Below are 13,457 nucleotides of genomic sequence, written 5' to 3'. Positions count from 1 at the left end.
GCTGGGATTTTGTCTAAAGGTCTTACCACACTTTAGTAACCATGATCTGATGAACAACAATTTTCCAACTCTTTACTAATCAGATTATGAATTCTTCTAGTCATTATTGTTGAAAATAGCAACAAAAAATGCTAAAAATAGAATTGCTAAAAATAGCACTACTATAAATAACAGTTCAGCCAGCGTTGAACTTAGCAACAATGGATGAAAAAATGGAAGCACTAAAAATAGCATTCTATAAATAGTATTTCAAGATACTTTCCTATTTTAGTCAGTCCCTAAACTAAAATAGTGAAGTAAAATTCGAATTTGATCTTAGCAGTTGTTTGTAAAATAATTAATTAATTCATCTTGAGTTAATTAGTTAAGGAAAATCAAACATGAAGTCTATGTGGGGACATGCAACAGTTTCTCCATTAATTGAGGAATTTATCCATCAGTTAAAGAGATAAGGATGAATTGTAATATTGAGTTGTAATTAGTTGGATCAGTTAACTGAGTCAAGTCTAGTTAGATTAATTCAAACAGTTTGTTGAATTAATGTGAGTTCAGTTAGTTAATTCTTGCATGCATGTAACTACTACACTTTAAATAACTGAGCATTCTCTCATAAATAACTCATGCATGTCAGTTCAGACAGAGACCTAGTTGAGATTAGATGGAGGGAAATGTACTATCAGTTGTTAGAATATTCCATTATGAATATTACTTGCATGTAGAGGGAATTATTTCCTTGAGGATTGCGTAGTTATTTCTTCAGGTTTAGTGAGTGTGATGAGGCCAATTCACACATGTGACATCATTTGACCCCAAGGAAAATTGAGCAAGGAAATAGGAGGCTTGGAGGGCTTGAGGAGGAAATATACTATGTCTATTCAGTATGTGAGTTGTATTCTTTGATTGCAGAGAGAGCATGATAGCTTGAGAGCTGATTCTTTTTATAACTTGAACAAGATTTCCACTTGTATGATAATACAGAGATTGGGGTTTTAGGCTGAGGTTTTCCTGAGGTTATTTCTTCTGTGTTGATTTTTCTCATTCTCAGTTATATGTGTTCTCTTGATCTTGCTCAATTCGATTAAACTTCCGCAAAGTGTTGTAGAAGTAGATCTTGTATTGTGTTTTAGTATATTGCATAATCTGTTGATCTACAATGGGAATTTCTACATGGTATCAGAGAAAAGGTGATCAAGACGAAGAACAATATACAAGAAGGAGAAGTTCAAAGTTTGTGGTTCTTGAATATAGAAATCGAGTTCTTATCACAACTCAATTTCATTGATGGCGTTTAGTGGTTTAAGACTCAAGTATGCCCTTGATGGCAACTCGAATTATATAGCCTGAAAGGATTGCATGGAGCCAGTATTAGAGGATAACGGTCTAAAGGACTTCATTGATCAAGAAGTCCCCAAGCTGACTGACGCTACTCAACTGGTGGAATGGAAGAAATGTGTGGTTGGAGCAAGGAGAATCCTCCTACAGGGAGTTTGAGACCACATTTTCTTGAGCCTCCATGGGAAGGAGACACCGTTTTCGATGTGGAAAACATTGAAAGATCTATATAAGAACAACAACGATCAGAGGAAGCTAGCGCTGAAAGAAAAGCTTCGTAAGATTAAGTGTGAAAAGGGCGACACAATCTCTACATATCTGAACAAGCTCACCACCTGTAGGGATGAGCTTGGAAGTGTAGGGATCACGACCGTTGATGATGACATGGCGAGTCTTACACTCCTCAGTCTTCCTAAGAGTTGGCATAGCTACCAAGACTCGGTTAATGGAAGAGAAAAACTGTCAGATTGGGAACGAATTTGGTCGATTCTGATGCATGAGGAAATAAGAAGAAGCATCGGAGATGGATCCTCATCGAAGTAAGATGATGAGGAAAATCTAACCTTAGCGAGTAAGGTGAGGAAAGGGAAAGGTAAAGTGTCCCATTCCAAATTTGGTTCTTCCCATTGACAAATTGAAAGTGCGATGCTTTCATTGTCATGAAGTGGGCCATTATGCCACGAATTGTCCACAGAAGAAATCGAAGAAGGGTTCCTCAAAGGGATCTAATGGTGAGGCACTGGCCTCATAGTTTGAGCTGGATTTCTCACTTATTGCATGCATGGTTTCATCCATGGTGGGATGTGGGTGGTACCTGGACAGTGGAGCTTCATTCCACATGTCAGGTGACAAGAATATTTTCAGTACCTTGGAGGAGAAGGATCTCCTGATGTGGATCGAGATGGGCGATGATGGAAATTACCATGTTTCAGGTGAAGGTATGGTTGTGTTTCAGAGGGAGCATGGAGATCCCCTCACCCTAACTGATGTAAAGCATCTACCAAGTCTGAAGAAGAATCTTCTGTTTGTCGCTATGTTAGAAGATAAAGGCTATGATGTAGTATTTATTAAAGGAAAGGTATTCCTGAGGCATATCGGTACTGGACAGACAAAGCGAATAGGGATTCGATTCAAGAATCTCTACAAGCTAGAGGTAGACGATTGTGTTGCTTTGAGTTCCAAAGCTGAGATGGTGCAGAGCCAAGATGTTGGCGAGCTATGGCATAGAAGACTGGACCACCTGCACCATGGAGCCCTGAAGATCATGTAGACAATTTCTACGAGATTACCCAAGGGAAAACTTGAGCAGACGACTACATGCAAAGGTTGTACCTTGGGTAAGTATGTGAAATCTTCCTTTCCGGATCGAGGTAGTAGAGTTGGAGCAATCCTGGAGAGAGTTCACTCAGATGTTTGTGGACCCTTCTCTACATCCTCCACCATTAAACAAAGGTACTATGTTATTTTTATTGATGATTTTTCTCATAGATGTTGGATCTACTTTATGAAAAAGAAGGATCAGACATTCTTGAGGTTTTGTGAGTTTAAAGCCTTGGCAAGGAAATATTCTGGAAAGAAAATAAAAGCCTTGCATAGCGACAATGGTGGAGAGTATGTCTCCCAATAGTTTAAATACTTATGCTCTGTAGAAGGTATTAAACAGGAATTGATGGCACCCCATAACCCACAGCAGAATGGGGTAGCCAAAAGGAAGAACAGATCAATTGTGGGAGCAGCTCGAGCAATGTTGCATGACCAAAGCCTACCACTACATTTATGGGCTGAGGCATGCAATACAGCAGTATACTTGTAGAACAGAAGCCCGCATCGTAACTGGGAATGAAGACACCTATGGAGGCCTATTCCGAGAAGTGACTTGATGTAAGTCACTTCCGAATCTTTGGATCATCAGTTTACTATCATGTGACCAAAGATGCTAGGAAGAAGCTAGACCCAATAGCTAAGATGGGAATATTTTTGGGGCACATGGATACACCCCACAACTATCGGGTGTACTTGCCTTCCACTCAGAGGACAATGGTACATAGGGAACAAAAATTCGACGAGAAAAAAGCCATGCAAGTATTACTTGAGAAGGAGCTCAAATTGCATGCAGATGAGGAACCTTCAGTTCCTAAGGAGGAGGAGCCTCAGATTGATGCGGAGCAGTCGCATGCAGAGGATCCGGGAGTGGAGACATCCACTCATGCTGAGACTTCCAGAGATGGGCAGAAACGCTCAAGGGAAGATGACAGGTTGATGCTGAATGTGCGAGAGAATGTAGGACAACCATCTTCTCAGTGCAGACAGAGGAGGTCACCCGAGTGGTACACTGGGTAGATGGCCCTGGTTGGGGAATGTGTAGATACTGAACCTTCTTCATTCGAGGAGGCAGTGCAGTAACCAGTCTGGGTTGATGCAATGATAGAGGAGTACGACTCTATCATTCGGAATAGTGTGTGGGATGTTGTCCCAAGGCCTCAGGGCAAGTCAGTGGTGAGTTCCAGATGGATTTACAAGGTAAAGCATGCAGCTGATGGTAGTGTTGAGAAACATAAGGCAAGGTTTGTTTCCTGTGGCTTCTCACAGGTCAAGGGGATCGACTACGATGATACTTTTTCTCCCGTAGCAAGGTACTCATCGATTAGATCAATATTGGCACTATCAGCTCAGATGGGGTGGAAGATCCACCAGATGGATGTGAAGACAACATTCCTCAATGGGAAGATTGAGGAGGAAGTGTACATTAAGCAGCCAGAGGGTTTCGAGACCTTCGATCATGAGTCGCATGTGTGCAAACTCAAGAGGGCTTTGTATGGGCTGAAACAAGAACCCCATGCTTGGTACACCAGGATCGACAACTATTTCACTGGTTTGGGCTTCACCAAGAGTGAAGCATATGTGAACCTTTAACACATCAAGTAGAAGGTAAACCATTGATCATTGTTCTTTATGTCGATGATCTGGTTTTGACAGGTGATGATCAGCTGATACAGTCTTGGAAGGAGGACCTTGCAAGAGAGTTTGAGATAAAGGACATGGGCCTTGTGCACTACTTTCTAGGCATGGAGGTGTAGCAAAAATATGGTGAAGTATTTGTGTCTCAAGGCAAGTATGCCAATGAGATACTCAGGTGCTTTCACATGGAGAAGTGCACGCCCATGCAGACTCCTCTAGCTGGGAACTAAAGGAAGGAGGATGCTACTTCAGGTGAGGTAGTCGCTGCTAATGTTTATCGGAAGTTGGTGGGTTCCCTTATGTATCTACTGAACACACGACCCGACTTATGCTTTACGGTGAACCAGTTGAGTTAAGCTATGGTTCAGCCTACCAAGCTGTTTTGGAAGATAGTGAAGCATGTGCTGAGATACCTCAGAGGCACTTCTCAGTTCGGATTGTGGTACAGATAGATAGAGGGAGTGAAGGTTTAGGGCTTCACAAATGCGGATTGGGTAGGGAGTCCATCCGACCGGAAGAGCACTTCTGGAGGAATCTTCAACCTTGGTTTAGCTGCAGTTTCCTGGTATAGCAGGAAATAGAGATCAGTTGTACTCAGCTCAGTAGAGGCTGAATACATGGCTGTTAGTTAGACTACATGCGAGGCCATTTGGATGCGAAAGATTGTAGTTTGAGTGTTTGGTTAGAGGATGCATCCTACAATGATCTACTGTGATAACCAGAGTTGTATCAAACTCTCCGAGAATCCATTTTTCATGACAACTCTAAGCACATTGATATCTAGTATCACCATCTTCGAGATTATGTGGTCAAGAGGATCTTGTTGTCGCTGTATGTTTCGACCAAGGAACAGTATGCAAATATTTTGACTAAGGCATTGTGAAAATGCAAGTTCGAGCTCCACAGAGACAGGATTGGGGTTACGGATAATCCCTTTCTTGTTGAGAGGGAGTGTTGAAAATAGCAACAAGAAATGCTAAAAATAGAATTACTAAAAATAGCACTGCTATAAATAGCAGTTCAGCTAGTGTTGAAGTTAGCAACAATGGATGAAAAAATGGAAGTGCTAACAATAACATTCTATAAATAGCATTTCGGGATACCTTCCTATTTTAGTCAGTCCCTAAACTAAAATAGTGAAGTAAAATTCGAATTTGATCTTAGCAGCTATTTGTAAAATAATTAATTAATTCATCTTGAGTTAATTAGTTAAGGAAAATCAAACATGAAGTCTATGTGGGGACATGCAACACTTTCTCCATTAATTAAGGAATTTATCCATCATCAGTTAAAGAGATAAGGATGAGTTGTAATATTGAGTTGTAATTATTTGGCTCAGTTAATTGAGTCAAGTCCAATTAGATTAATTCAAACAATTTGTTGAATTAATGTGGGTTCAGTTGGTTAATTCTTGCATGCATGTATCTACTGCACTTCAGATAACTGATTATTCTCTCATAAATAACTCATGCATGTCAGTTTAGACAGAGACCCAGTTGAGATCAGATGGAGGGGTAATGTACTATCAGTTGCTAGAATATTCCATTGTGAATATTCCTTGCATGTAGAAGGAATTCTTTCTTTGAGGATTGCGCAGTTACTTCTTCAGGTTTAGTAAATGTGATGAGGCCAATTCACACATGTGACATCATTGGACCCAAAGGAAAATTTCGAAAGGAAATATGAGGCTTGGAGGGCTTGAGGAGGACATATAATATGTCTATTCAGTCTATGAGATGTATTGTTTGATTACAGAGAGAGCAGGATAGCTTGAGAGCTGATTCTTTTTGTAACTTGAACAAGATTTCCACTTGCATGATAATACAGAGATTGGGGTCTTAGGCTGAGGCTTTCCCGAGGTTATTTGTTTTGTGTTATGTGTGATTGATTTCTCATTCTCAGTTATATGTGTTCTCTTGATCTTGCTCAATTTGATTAAGCTTCCGCAAGGTGTTGTAGAAGTAGATCTTGTATTGTGTTTTAGTATATTGCATAATTTGTTGATCTACAGTGGGAGTTTCTACAATTATATTGTCTAAACCATGTACCTAATACAAATTAAATACATATAATTGGTATGGTAATTAAAGCAAAACAACTTGCAATTTAATATAAAAGTGAGGAGGGTGACATAATTAGCTCAATTTGGGTGCCATCCACTAAGCATTGATGACATGGAACAGATTCTACTATATAATTAGTCACAGATAGTAACCTCAGCTTATTTCCACAACATTGTCTTGGACTTTGGAACCAGGGGCTCCAACCTCCATAGATCTCCGAAAATGACAACTGCATTTGACTAATTAAGTGAAACAACCAAAAGTGAAATAAGTTCAAAGCAATTGGATCTAAAGGAAAATTTTCATTATTCCAGGATATATATACCTAACAGATTGCTTATTGCATTGGAAAAAACAGACACCCTTGCCTCCACCAGACATATCTTCTCTGAGAAGTAACTTGGCAACCCTTTCTTTCATCAACTCCTTAATTTTGCAAGAAAACCCTAATTATTCAGTCAATAATTAAGAACCAATATTTGTTGTACTATTTCAATCATTAGAAACCCCAATTTTGCAGAGTTCTCAGATTCCTTATATCAAAATAAAAGTAAAATATGCCTTCTCATAGCCTCAAAATGATCTTAAAAATTAGTCAATGTTTGAGAACTATCAATATTGAGGCATACCATTTTCAGTTTCTGTAATGTTCTTAGAAAACAAATTCTGGATTTCATAGCCTTGTAGGAACATAATGGATTACAAACTCAATAATATTTCCTTTAATACATAGAATGAAATTATTCATAAAGGTCAAATAAATGGATTATAATAAAATCTTAATTCTTACCGTGCTAGAGAATGCTTAATAGAGCTCCCACTCTTGTCGTGGCAAGCTAATGCCTGCTACAAAAACCTTTAGTGCTCGGATGGTGCTCGAAAGCCTAGAGTAAAAACCTGGGTCAATTTCAACTCTTTCAAATATCTTGAACAGTTCCAACTACCTTCACCTAATCGAACAACTGAAGATTTTGTAATGGTCCAACATATAACCGAATGGTAGAGAGCAATGAAAAGCGGGCTATAGGGAATTCTTCTCAAAGGGAATGCCTTACAACGTAAATATAGATAAAAAAGAAATTAATCACGGATTTAACAAGGATGGAGAGATCAGATCTGTTAAAACTATTTTAGAAAAAATAATCACAAAATATATTTTTAAAAAAGAGCAAAATGTAAAATAAAAACTCTACTTAAAATGTTTTAACCATTAAAATTTATATTTTTATTTGTTTTATATGATATATATATACACTTGAAATTAAAATATTTTAATTAGTACGAGCATTTGAATATTTTATTTATGATTTACATTGCATTTTTTATTATTATTAATATTTTTTAAATATAACATTAATTTTATATGAAAAATGAAATAAATGATACACCTCTCTATTATTTATTTTTAAAGATATGATTAGAGGTTTTATATTAACAAAGACTAGATTATGTACAAGAACCCTTATCGGAGTATTTTCAGATTTGAACCTGAAAATATTCATCTACACATATAATCAAAAAGCCTTTCTTGGCAATGTAGCTCTTTCTTATATACAAAAAATAAAATAAAAAATTGTCACTAATAATTCTAAAGCAAAAAGGACCCACAATCAAATAATAATTTTACGGAAACATAAGACAAATTAATAATTTTACGGAAACATAAGACAAATTAAGATAACAAGAGAACCAACAAAAAAAATGAAAGCTTCCACCTTCAACTTCATCCATAGAAAAATGAGCTTTCCGACGACGACCAATTATTTTCTTCTCTTGAGCAGAACTAGAGCCAATGCCACCTTGTCCAAATTGAACAATTCCTATGACAAAATATCCCAATAACGAAACTCGAGCATTGAGGGAAGAGATCTACCCACATAACCTATTCAAAGAAAGTTCCATATTACTGAGGTGCTAAAGAATTTTTTCTTCCAAGAGTTGGAAGGACTGGCTTTGCTTCTCTACCATATTATCTCGTCATTGCCTAGCATCCATAAATGCTTTAGTTGAGTCCAATTTTTTTCCAAACAACATACCATCATTATCAGGCTCTTAGAGCTTTGAAAAGTTCATCATGGCCAGAGTGAACTACGGAGAGCAGATAATTGACACAAAGAACGAGTTAAACCATTATTCATGGCTAGCAAAATTAACACAACTTAGATTCCTAAGGGAGCTCGAATTATCAATAAATAACCCACAGAGGTATGTTGGCATGAGCCGAGTTGTGACTTAGAATCCATACATGAACCCAAATCCATGAAAGGGCGATCATAAGACTGTTGATAGGAGATACGTGACGGTGATATTAAGAATCCATATATGAACCCAAATCCATGAAAGGGCAATCATAAGAATATTGATAGGAGATACGTGACGGTGATATTAACTCCAACCCTCTACTCAATGAATGCATTGTTTTGTCCATGGTAACTCCCACCAAGTCCAACGAACAAAAAAATAAATATAAGTACCTCTCTGGACAAAAGATAGATGTGAATTCAATCCACTTGTTGCAGGGAAGATGTAACGAGCAAGAAAATTTGAAAAAACGTGGTTGAAATTTAAACTACTTCCAGTGCATAACATTCATTAACCTTAATAGTCGCGGCAATAATACAATCTCAATATAATACAAATTCAGCTTTTTCTTTCTAAAAAACGAAGATGTGTAACATGAAAGCACAACCAGAGGACAGTTAATACCCTAATGTCAACCAACATCTGAATGTCATTCATATATCTTGGTAAGCTTTGCATGATTAAGGAATACGATTGTAGTTTATTAATCCATTATTCATTATTACATTCTATTCTAGCTTGGATGAGGGAGGGACCTTTCTTTACTAAAACATCAACCACCGAGTTTAAATGTCTGTACATATCAATAAGCTCCAGGAACTCAAATTGCGAGACAATTAAGGAAATCCTTTGGCAAATGGGAAGATGCTCTGGACACATCACTTCCTTATTTTTGATGACTTGTCGGATGACAATATTTGAGTAGCCAAAGACAAATTACTTATTGATTTTCTTGGATAAGGCTGACTCGAGACCTTTCCACAATGCTAAGAACTTAGCTTGATAACTTTTCGTGGGGTCAAGACCCCAAGCAAATTATAATACCATTTTTCCATCAAAGTTGAGCAACACCCCTCACACTCCTACCTCCCCATCTCCTTACTATTATGGACATTAAGAAGTGATTGAATTTTTTTTACTTGATATTATTTTTTTTAGCATTCTATTTATTATGTAAAAAAATTGATATGAATTTAATATTTTTTTACTTCTTTTTTATATATGTAAAAAAAGTTGATATCAAAATTAATTAATTAATATACATATTTAAATAATATAGTTGAAATCTAAATAAATTAGTTAACATGGATATTCTTAATAGTTTATTCAAACTATATTAAAATATTTTTTAAAAAATATAAAATTATCCTTCCTATATAAGAGTGATATTAAAATAAACTAATTAACATAGATACTTAAATTTAAATGATATAAGAATTATACATTTTTTTCCTACTACATTATATATATATATATATATATATATATATATATATATATATATATATATATATATATACTTCATAAATACATTGAAATATTTTATTAATAGTTGAGTATAAAAATGATGTTTTTCCCACATCTCTTTAGTACTTTCATACTAAACTGTAGTTTTAATAATAAACCAAAAAAATATAGTGAAATTAAAATTATTAATAATTTTTTTTCTTCTGAATTTTTCTACTCCTATATTGATACAAAAATAATATTACAGAGAGGCAAAGGCCTCGAGAGGACTAGCCCATAGAAGCGGCATTCTTACCAAACCTCGCTTGAAGACTGACAAAGAGGACTTGCTTAATGACTGACCCAGAAACAAAGATAAATCTAGAGACTATAGCGGAAGACTGACCAGAGATATATCTGTACCAAACCAAAATGATTAAGCCGATTCAAGTAATCATTAAAGCGTTGCCCTTACTAAACTGGAATCTGACCCAAAAACAGTTTGATATGAAACTGAGACCCAAAGATAGGAGAATGCCGCCCACGCAAGGGAAACCGGCAATTTGACATTGGAGGAAATGGTTTGATCCTGAGAACTGTAAAACATGTAATGACTGTGACCCCAGAGGAAATGAGCATCTTCTTACAGCCGAAAAACAAAAACCAGTAAGCACAGACCTGATTAAGCTTCATGAGAGGTTGGAGGCGTCTTTTCAACAATCTGACATCCATATTGGTAGGGGTCTTCATCCTCAGAGGGATGGCCCTCTTTGCTTGAAGAACCGCCACCTATAGGAACGCTCGAGCCTGCCTGGATGTTCATGTCCTGAGTTGCAGAGCCCCCAGGGTCCTTTCTCTGCATGTTGACAATCTGCGAATTGTCATGCTTGTCCTCCATCCTCGGCTCTGGAGATACCCCTGGAGTAACAGCAGCCGAACCAAAAGAGTCCTCTCCCAGCTCAATTGTAACTGAAGCGATGAAGGAGGAATTGCTGAGAGTGCAAGGGAAATGAAAGCGAGCCATGTGAGATTGGGAGTGTTGAGAGCTCGCTTCTATGCCAAGTTGCCCACGTCCTCGACCTCGAACGCTTCTGGTCATGGGATAACTGTCAAGGAAAAAGTCCAAGGTAGGGAAAATTTTAAGAACCCCCCCTAAATTTACATGTATAATAAATGGGCGAATCTCCATGGTATATAGGAAAAATGGAAGGCGATTTTATCAATAATATGATATGTATATATAATTTTTTGGCGAATCTCTCACCAGGCATGGCGAATATTTTACTCAATTATAAAATCTTGTGTTTATTGAATACACAAATGAAATCATTGCATTTCTTTAAAATATCTTTTGAAATCAAAATTACCGAAATTACATATCGATAACCTAGTGGGTGTAGGATAAAATTCACCCATGCCATTCACAGAAAGCATGAGAAAAAACCTAATACTATATATAAAACCAAGAAAAATTCAAATTCATCAGTTCTAGGGACCTCGTAACCAACCTGCCAATACATAGGTATGTTCCTATTTGCAATTAGAAAAATTACCCAAATTACAATCTGTTTACTACAGCATATGTTGGAAAGTTATAGAAGGATGACCAGTGCAATCAATCCATTCCTTTTAGCCCTGGATTTGTTTCAGTTTAAAACAGAAGTATACAAATATACTTGTCCAATGTCTATGCTTTAACCATTCACCTTAAGATGTTTTTACAATATAATTTCCTAAGTCTATTTAATATCTTCATTATCATAAAAACCAACCTATATCCATCTTAACTCCACATCTACCACTCTTAGGGGGATGAAATCTATTTATCCCTCTCAACACTTGGTAGACCCAAAATTAAGATGGATCTAAGATGATAGAATTTCCCCTTTAAATAGTCTATGCTCACATGAATACCATGTTATTTCCATGGGTCAATACCATGGGTTATCATAAACCTGGAGCTTAAAAATTACTATTAGTAATTTATAAAAATTAATAAAATTAATAGTTGATTTTTATTTTATTTTTTATTTTAACCAAGCTAAAATGTTTAACATACATTAAATTACAACATCCATTTTTACTCTTGATCGGATCAAATATTTTTTCACTCTATGCTAGTTTGCATGTCACGATATTTGATACCTCTCGGGGGTTAGTAGATTCATAAAGATGGATCTATGTTGGTTTAATTTCCCCATTTAAATAGGCTACATTCCAGGTGAATACCATGGGTCAATACCATGTGCCATTTTTAGTTTTATTAATACTAATATTAGGGTTAATAATGTTTTTTTGCATGGTATTAATAACAATCTAGTCCATGGTATTTGTCCCATAGTATTTTGCCCATAGGTTTCACCTAAATATAACGCATATTTTGAGTATTCCTAAATATAAGGTGACTTATGGAGTAAATATAAAAAAATATTTTATTTGTTTAACATACCTCTCGTTTATTTATATTTTTATTAATTTACCATATCTCTTTTACAAATATGGTATTTGGCCCATAGGATTCACTTAAATAAAACCTCTTTCTTGAGCCTTCATAAATAGAACGAGGCTTATGGACTAAATATAAAAAGAGGTTTTATTTATTTACCATGCGTCTAGTTTATTTATATTTTTATTTATTTACCATACCTTTTGAGTAAGTATAAAAGGACGTTTTATTTATTTACCATACCTCCACTTTACTTATATATATATATTTTTTTCACCGTGCATGTATATAAGGTGACTTATGGAGTAAATATAAAAAATGTTTTATTTATTTACCATACCTCTCATTTATTTATATTTTTATTAATTTACCATACCTCTTTTATAAATATGGTATTTGGGCCTTTGGCCCATAGGATTCACTTAAATAAAACCTATTCTTGAAAATGGGCGAATGGATTCACTTAAATAAAACCTATTCTTGGAAATGGGCGAATGAAAGGTTGTAACTCCTAATTTCAAGGGCTAAATTTACCTTTTTTACCCTCTCCCTTAAAATAAGGTGGGCTATTTGAGGTGATTTGTAAAAATGTACTATGATACAAAATATTCGCCCACTAAAAATTTAAAACCCCTTAATTTCGCCAAATGGCGAACATTCGCCCCTAAAATTTTCTATGGTCCGAGGCTTCAGACGAAGGGTCCAAGGAAGTGGAGGAGGGCTGGCGGGTGACACGGCCTCTAGAACTTCCTCTTCTGCAACTCATTCTTGAGCGCACTCTGGGCATGCTGAAATGTGCAGAAGGAGCAGAGCAGACAGCTAAGGAAAAGACTGAGAAGGGGCGACAGCGGAAATGGCCAAAGGGACTATGAGGAGCATGAGAACACTGCGTAGAATCAGCACAACAATCCAGAGCCAGACGATACCCAAGGCTATCTTTAGAGCGAGGAGCTGCTGCAACACTGAAACGACCAGAGCGCATGGGAGGAGCAAACATGAAAAATAAGAAGGGCGCCATAACAAGTAAACTCACATATTGGAGAGGGGGAAGGAGCTGCATAAATGCGGCATTGAATTTGTTTGCTGGAGACATTAAACCTTGCTGCATGCGAGGCCGGATGGCGGTAGCA

Source organism: Pinus tabuliformis, chromosome Q, assembly GCF_031772625.1.
Source record: "Pinus tabuliformis cultivar Carrire ecotype Pingquan chromosome Q, CPIR1, whole genome shotgun sequence".
NCBI lineage: Eukaryota > Viridiplantae > Streptophyta > Pinopsida > Pinales > Pinaceae > Pinus > Pinus tabuliformis.
This window is presented reverse-complemented; position numbering follows the sequence as displayed.